This window comes from Odocoileus virginianus, chromosome 4, assembly GCF_023699985.2.
Source record: "Odocoileus virginianus isolate 20LAN1187 ecotype Illinois chromosome 4, Ovbor_1.2, whole genome shotgun sequence".
Taxonomy (NCBI): domain Eukaryota; kingdom Metazoa; phylum Chordata; class Mammalia; order Artiodactyla; family Cervidae; genus Odocoileus; species Odocoileus virginianus.
Window position 1 is genome coordinate 16,134,447 of NC_069677.1, and position 7,569 is coordinate 16,142,015.

Consider the following 7,569-nt stretch of genomic DNA (forward strand, 5'->3'; position numbering starts at 1 on the left):
CTCCCAAAGGACTTCCCGGGTGGCGCTAGTGGTAAAGAACCTGTGTGCCAATGCAGGAGACATGGGAGACCCAAGTTTGACTCCTGGGTAGGGAAGATCCCCTGGAGGAGGAAATGGCAATCCACTCCAGTATTCTTGCCTAGAAAAAGTCCACGGACAGAGGAGCTGGTGGGCTGCAGTTGCATAGGGGTGCAAAGAGTCCGACATGAAAGCACACACTCATGCTTCCAAAAGGAGGGGGATCAGAGCCCCCCGGGCCCTTCCTTGCCAGCTCCTCTCAGCTCCTTACCCTCCTCCAGCCAGCCTGCTCCCAGAAAGGTTCAATTAAGAAGGCATTTCCAGACCTCTCTGTGGCTGGCACCACCACATTTTTTGCATTCCCTCCTCCTCCACTGCTCCAGGAGGGGTGTGTGTGTGTGTGTGTGTGTGTGTGTGTGTGTGTGTGTGTTTCACCTACATCTACATTAGGAGTCCTGTGACCCCACCTAAGAGGGATTCTTTCCTTCAACTTCACCATTCCAGCTGGTAGGATTTTCTCCAGGCTCTAGAGACAATTTTCTTCACTCTTCTCTGACTCTCCAGGACTTGTGAGCCAGCGCTGTTCTGGGCTCATGGGGATTCTGGGGTAAGTGGGGTCTGGCCCCTGGCCCAGGGTAACCACAGTCAAACGGGGGCGAAACATACTTATGCAAGGAGCTCTCACCCTGGGAGAGGGATGATCCATGCCGCAAGGCTGAAGTGCCGGAGCCCCAGGGAGGCAGCTGGTGATTAATTCTGACCCCAGGCGCATGGTTCAGTGACAGCCTTAAGCAGTAGGTGAGGTTGAAACTGGGGTTCAGGGATGAGTCAGAGACTGGGAGTGGGAAGAATGCCCATGATTTCGAAGCTCTCGTTGGCTTCATTTTTGGTCTGTGAATCCTTTTGTTCTCTTGGTTTTCACACCAGTGAAAGCATTTCCCTTCCAGGGTGTGACCGGCCCTGGCTTCAGACACCCCTTTGGGTGGGGTCTTGCAGGAGGGACCGTCTGGCTGCCAGAGATGGACCAGAGATGGCCCCTAGGAGACGCTGCCTCCCCCTCCCCTTTTCCTCTTTCCCCTTCAATGCCCCATCTGGGGAAACTTATCCAAGTTCCAAATAGTAAATTGAAGTCCTTGGCAGCCCTCCCGCTGATGACTCCCGAATTATTCCTTTCCAAGGCTGAGGGTGGGGGAGGCCAGGAGTTCAGGCCTAGGATGTGTGGCCCTGTGGTCTGAGAGCTCCGGGCGCCATCTACTGGTGGAAACCAGTAGGCAGCTTGGAGTAGGAGGCGGGGGCCAGCGGGACTTTACCAGCGACAAGGAGAAGCCTGGTCTCGCATCTCTGACAGTGAACGCAATTCACTGGCCCACCGACACTGCACAGAGCAAGGGGGAAAAAGGGTGCGTGTGTGTGTGTGTGTGTGTGTGTGTGCGCGCGCGCGCGCACGTGTGTGTTCCCAGTTTGTGTGTGTGGATTCCTCCATCATCTCCCCCTGCAGCTGGGCTGGGGGTAATTTGGAAGGTGTGTTGGGATGGTGTGCATGCTTCTGTTATTGTCCCCTAGGGTGAGTCTACGAGTCTGTCTCCAGAGTGAAAAGACAGTAAATAAGAAGGTAATCAGGCCCAGATGTATCCCTCCAAGGGAAGTTTCCAGATGTCCTCTCATTAATCCCCAGTCCAAACGTGGGTGATGTGTGAGACTCTGTTGATTGCATTTTCAGTTGGGGAGAGTGAAACACACAGTGCGATCAGGGCCCAGAGCAAGAACACGGGTCTTTACAACAAACATCAAATGACCCGGTGATAAAGACCCTGCAGGTCATTTAGTTCAGCCTCACCATTTTGCAGAGTAAGAGCCATGAATTCAATGACAGAAAAGCAAGAGACATCACATTAGATTGGCTTTGAAATCCCTCTCAGGCTTCCCAGGTGGTGCCCAACACAGGAGACTTAATAGACATGGGTTCAATCCCTAGGTCGGGAAGATTCCCTGGAGGGCATGGCAACCCACTCCAATATTCCTGCCTGGAGAATCCCAGGGACAGAGGAGCCTGGTGGGCTATGGTCCATGGGTTCGCAAAGAGTTGAACACCATTGAAACAACTTAGTATGCGAAGTCCTTCTTCACCCTGAGTTCTGGACAAATCCCCAGCCCATTGTGTGTGCCCAGAGGATCCCAGGCAGCTGCTCCCTGCCTTGCCCACCTTTGCCTCACCTCTTCTCTATTTATGGTCCTGAAGGAATTTCCTGGCCCATAAATCTCAAGAGATTTATTATTTCCTGCGGCATCCTTCATTGGAAAATGTGGCTTTCCAGTTCAGACTCAGAACAAGACTGAGGTCACAGCTTTCGAGTGGGAGCAGAATCTCCCGTGAACGGCGGTGGGAAGGACACCAGCCCTCCGTCACCCCCGAGGGGCTGTTACTGACACTCCTTACTTTTCTTGGCTCCCAGCTAATGCTGCCAAAACAACCGAATCACAAGGTTCTCTGCAGATTGTAAGATCCGCCAACAGGCCCAGAGAACTGAAGGGCTTCGTTCCTATGCTCACATTGCCTGGAAGGAGCAGGGGGTGGGGGGCATATGTAGTCTTCCTATATTCTCTCCAAAACCATGGCCTCTGACTTTAGTTGCTCCACCATGAGCAAAATCTTCCTAAAACTCAGCTCAGCTCAAAATCCTGCAGGCCATGCCTCTTTTTGCAAATAGGATAAGTCCAAACACCTTTACAGACAGGGCCTTCGAACCATTTGAGACATGACCCCGACTTCTCTCCAACACGTGGCTCCCTTGTGATGTTTCCGTGTGCGCTGAGCTCCAGCCCCATCAGGGTCCCTTCCCTGTTTCCGGTCCCGCCCCACCACGCTGTCCTGCAACTACAGCCCCACTGTCACCCCTTGCTCCCTTCAACCTCATGCCCTTTCCTCTGCCTCCAAGTGCTGAAATCTTTTCTGTTTTCCGAAAGTCTATCAAAGGTCACTTTCTCCTAGAAGACTTCACAGATCGCCTCCCTCCAAAGTAGGCAGAATGTCATTTGGGTCTCCCAGTAGGTATTGGGTTTGCACCCTTTCAGATTCTTGTAGGCTGTTTTATTCTGCTGTGCCTCATCCACATAACCACTCTTCTGCTTAGATTCTGAACATCTTGAAGGCAAGAGCAGCATCTTGTTCTTCTGCATGCCCTTCCCCACTCATTCCCCACTCCCCACGACCCAGTGCTATTCCCAGCAGTAAGGATGTTCTTGGGGAAAGTTATAAATGACATCAATATTTTGATTTTTCCAACCTCTCCTTCCCCTCCCCAAAGGACACATTCGCCCAAAAGAACAATGTACTTCAGAAGAAACAAACTTCTTACCACCATCATCCATCTCAGAAGAGAGGATGGCCCAAAGCCATGGCGGGCAGACAGCAGCTATACTGGGTGTCCCAGCCCTTGGTAAGCCTGCTCCAAACTCAAGATCTGCAGGCAAGCCTCATTCCAGAGCCAAGGACCTCCACTGAGCAGTAAGTTACCTGAGCTCTCAGAATTTATACCTGGAGAAGAAAGGAAAGATTGATACCAGAAGGAAGTCTGCATGCATCAGTCAGTCTGCTGTATCCTCCACAGGCGCCTGGAAAGAAATGGTGTTTTGACAGCCCAGGCCTAGAGATGGAAGTTGGGAGGCAGGTACTAGCCTGACTTTGATGTAACCAGATCTCAGACCTGAGGCAAGTTCCTCCCCATCTGTATGATGTGGGGGTCAGCCTGGATTATCTTTAATGCCTTTGCAAGACTTGACACTCAGAAATCATAAGGACACGCACCAGACAAGTGGCCCTGCATTCAAAAACCTTCACACATTTGTCTCTGCAGTTAGAAGTTGCATAGGGACTTCCCTGGTGGTCCAGTTGTTCAGACTCCAAGTTTCCACTGCAGGAGGCATGGATTGGGTTTGATCTCAGGTTGGGGAACTAAGATCCCACATGCTGCTCAGCGGGACCAAATACTTTTTTTTTTTTAAATGAAGTGGTGCCAGAGTTGTGCTGATATCAAATAGTTTTGGTCATCCAAAGTTTTCATGAAGAGCCTCCAGCTAATAAATCATTTATTTCCTGATCTTTTGAGATGATTGATGGTTGTCATTGTGTATGTGTGAAAGCTGAGATGGAAAAAGAGCCAAGATTTTATTTCCTTTAAATAATTTCTGTAATGTTTTTAAATTCTAAGAGTAATTTAAATTCATTGTGAGTAAATATTGAAAATATAGGAAAGTGTAGAGAAGAAAACAAAAATTCCCTAGAATCCTACCACCCAAGGATCTCTATGAACCTATTGGTATATATCCTTCCAGATCTTTGTCTAAACATATTTATGGACATATTTTTGCAAAACTAGTATCATGTGAGAAATCCTATTTAGAAACCTTAGATTTTTGCATAACAAAACTGTATGCATTTTTCCATGCCTACAATATTCTGTGGTGTTATTTTTAATGGTTTAATAGTATTCCATCATATAGCTATACTGTATTTTATTTAACCAATCCATGATGGTCTCATAAATACCCTTTTTCTCCCCCATGCATTTGTCTGATTTTCTTCTTGGGTTATATTCTGTAAATAGGATCAGTGGGCCAAAGTATATGGACTTTCTGAAGATTTCTGATATCTCAAAACTCTTCTTCTGAATTGATCCCCTTCCCAAGGCTGAGTCACCCAGCCTGCCTCTGGCATTTCTTACTTGCTGAATGATGGGGTATCAAAAGCGGAAGAAACCTTAGGCATGAAGATTTACAGATCATTTAACAGGTGGAAAAGCAGAGGTTCACACAGGGCAACTGCCTTTCTGCAGTTCCCAAAGGAAGCTGGTGGCAGTCTGGATACAGTTGGCTCGCTACCCAGCGAGCTTCTCCGCATTTCCCTGCCTCCCTTATAACCTGGACCCTGAAGTCCATCGGCTCGATGCAGGCTTCTCAGGGTTTCAAATATATATGCAGCAAAACCGGCCATTTACTGAGCTGGCATTTACACCAGAGAAACATCTAGGCTAGATGTCTATATTAAATATAAACATGACCAACTCTCCATTGTCTCAACAAACAGAAATCCTCTCCCAGAGCTTAGATTCAGTTTTTCATTGGAGGGGGTGGAATTGAGATCGTGGAAATAGCTGCACAGGCTGTAAAATTGAGTTTTTCAGGAACACTGTTGTGAAACAGCTTGAAGACTTGAGGGCTTAAATATTCTCATTAAAATGAAGGACAGAGTCCATGTTTGAAACCCCAGGGTGGGTGGGGTAAGCCTACATCTCTGCTATGGCTTCTCAGGTATTTGAGCCTAGAGAAACCATGCATGTCCCAGGAAAATTCCACACCGCTCCAGATTAAGCCTTCCGTGGGGAGCCAGGGGCTGGGGAGGCCCTGCTTATGCTAATGAGACACTAAATTAGTGCATTACATGCCTCATTTAACACGACTGTGCAAAATCTAAAAGTACTAATAAATTTTCCTTCTGGGGTCAAGAATCATAAAAGGATAGATGATCAACCATTAATTAGCAGAGAAATTAAAGCTTGACAGCTTCTGTTCTATCCCTGCCTTCTTTCAAATGGTGCAATTTGTTCAAAATGCTCTTGCAAAGCAGTCTTTCTTAAGGAAAAAAAATAGCGGCATCAGCCAGGAGAGGGGCTTTCTTATCCTCTCTGACTCTCAGGATGATGGACTTTGCTTAGAGCTGACTATTCTAGAAGATGAGCCATGGACATTTTGTCAAGAGAAAGGAACTGGCCAGTTCATTTACTTATTTTTCCTCTTAGATTTAGTATGAGATCTATGTCTCATAGTGGGAGCAACTTTTAGAAAAGAACATTCTTCCCTGTTATTTGCATTAAAAGTCTATCACTCTGAAGGATCTCAATGAATTGAGCCATATACTGCAAAACAGACACTTTCAGGATGAAGGAAAGTCAATCTTTTGTTTGACTTTTCTAGTGACTTTTGAGGACAAATCTCTTAACAATTCACTGCTCCTTTCTTCCTCTTCCTTTTCAGGATATGTATTTATATGTTACAGAAAGTTAGGTGTGGGGCTTTACACAGCTCTCAGCTGAAAGTCTTAAACCTTCAGGGGATCTCTCTGCACATTACTGCTACCCCAGCTTCAGTGTCCGCGTGAACCCACTGTCTATCAAGTGAGATACTTGATTATGCAACAAAAGATGCCTTAAGCAACAGTATAAAGGTAACATGTTCTTCACATGGCTAATGCCCTTCTTCTCCTTCCTAGGTCTTGGCTTTGCTAGAGGGCAAGTGAGCATCCCCAGAGAGCAGAGGGAGGGCTTCCCCGAGGCTTCCCATTATCACTAGATCCTCCCAGGCGGCTGCAAATAAGTTTAAACAAAAACCAAGAGAAAGGTTCAGCTTGTTTAAATCCTCATGTGTTTTGTGTGTTTCGGTCATGGCTTTGGAGATATAAACACACCCAGATGTTTTAAACTTTTCCCCTGTTGCATCTAATCACCAGAACCACTGGGACTTGGCTCCTCTCACCCCGCCCTGCAAGGACATGCAGAGTCTAATTAAAAGGGTAGTCTTTTGTTTGCCTAATAGCTCTCAGCCCTGGGGAGTCCAGAGCATTTGGTCAACAAGACAGACCCTAATGTTTAAGGCTCCACATGTGGGCATGCCTGCATCAGACAGATATTCAAGGCAGCTTAGCAGCCTTAGGAAGTTGAGGGGCTGGAGACAACTCAGCAGGACCAGGTTCGTGGGGAGCATCTCCTGAGATGACTCTCAAGGGAGGCGGTTAAGGAGGATGTGGGAGGGTGAAGCCTGCCGGGGACGTTCTGTTTTCTAATAGCAGTTGCAGCAGCTGTTGCTGGTCCCTCACTCATTGGGAAGAATCCTTTTCTCTCCCGGCAAGGTCTTGGCTAGAGGATCCCTCTCTGGGCCCCTTCTCTCCAACCTCCAGCCACTGCCCATTCTGGTCCTAGGACCGCTCTAACGGGTCTCTCCTCCAGTCTCTACGGCTCGCTGGAATCATTGCCAGCCCAATGCATCCCCCAGGCCACTGTGCAAATAACCTTCCCAAGACACAGACTGTGTCACTCCTAGGCCTGAAATCCTTTTCTGATTCTCTGTTGCTTCCAGAATAAAGTGCGATGCCGCAGTCTCTTGGCCCTGACCTCATCTTTCCTCAGTTCCGCCTCTAGTTATCCTACTGGATTTCTTACTCTTCTGGTTCACAGCCTGCCTCTCTTCCTGTTGTGCCTTCAACTTGCAAAGCACTTCCCACTGCTGGGCCTGCAAAACTCCAGGTCGCCCTTCACAACCACACCAAGTGTCCCCTCTGGTGCAGCCTTCCTGAGGCCCTGTAGGCAGGTCGTCTGGCACCCCCTTCTCTACGTCACATTCTATCGAAATGTAGTCTCTGTGCATTTCTTTTCCAGACCTTGAGTTCCGGGAAAGGAGGGGTAGGTCTCATTCATCTCTGTGCCCCCTCTCCTGTGCACATTTCATATTCAATACTTACATCACCTCTGTAAGTATTGTACATGAAAGTGGAGAAATCAT

The 7,569-nt window shown here is 47.9% G+C and overlaps 1 long non-coding RNA gene across 1 annotated transcript; it reads left to right on the forward strand.

Moving 5' to 3' along the window:
* The first annotated feature begins 509 nt into the window (after positions 1-509).
* LOC139034649 (uncharacterized) lies at positions 510-4,115 on the forward strand. The gene is made up of 2 exons (XR_011487139.1): positions 510-625; positions 3,324-4,115. It is a non-coding gene; the product is annotated as an uncharacterized lncRNA (long non-coding RNA).
* Positions 4,116-7,569: the final 3,454 nt, after the last annotated feature.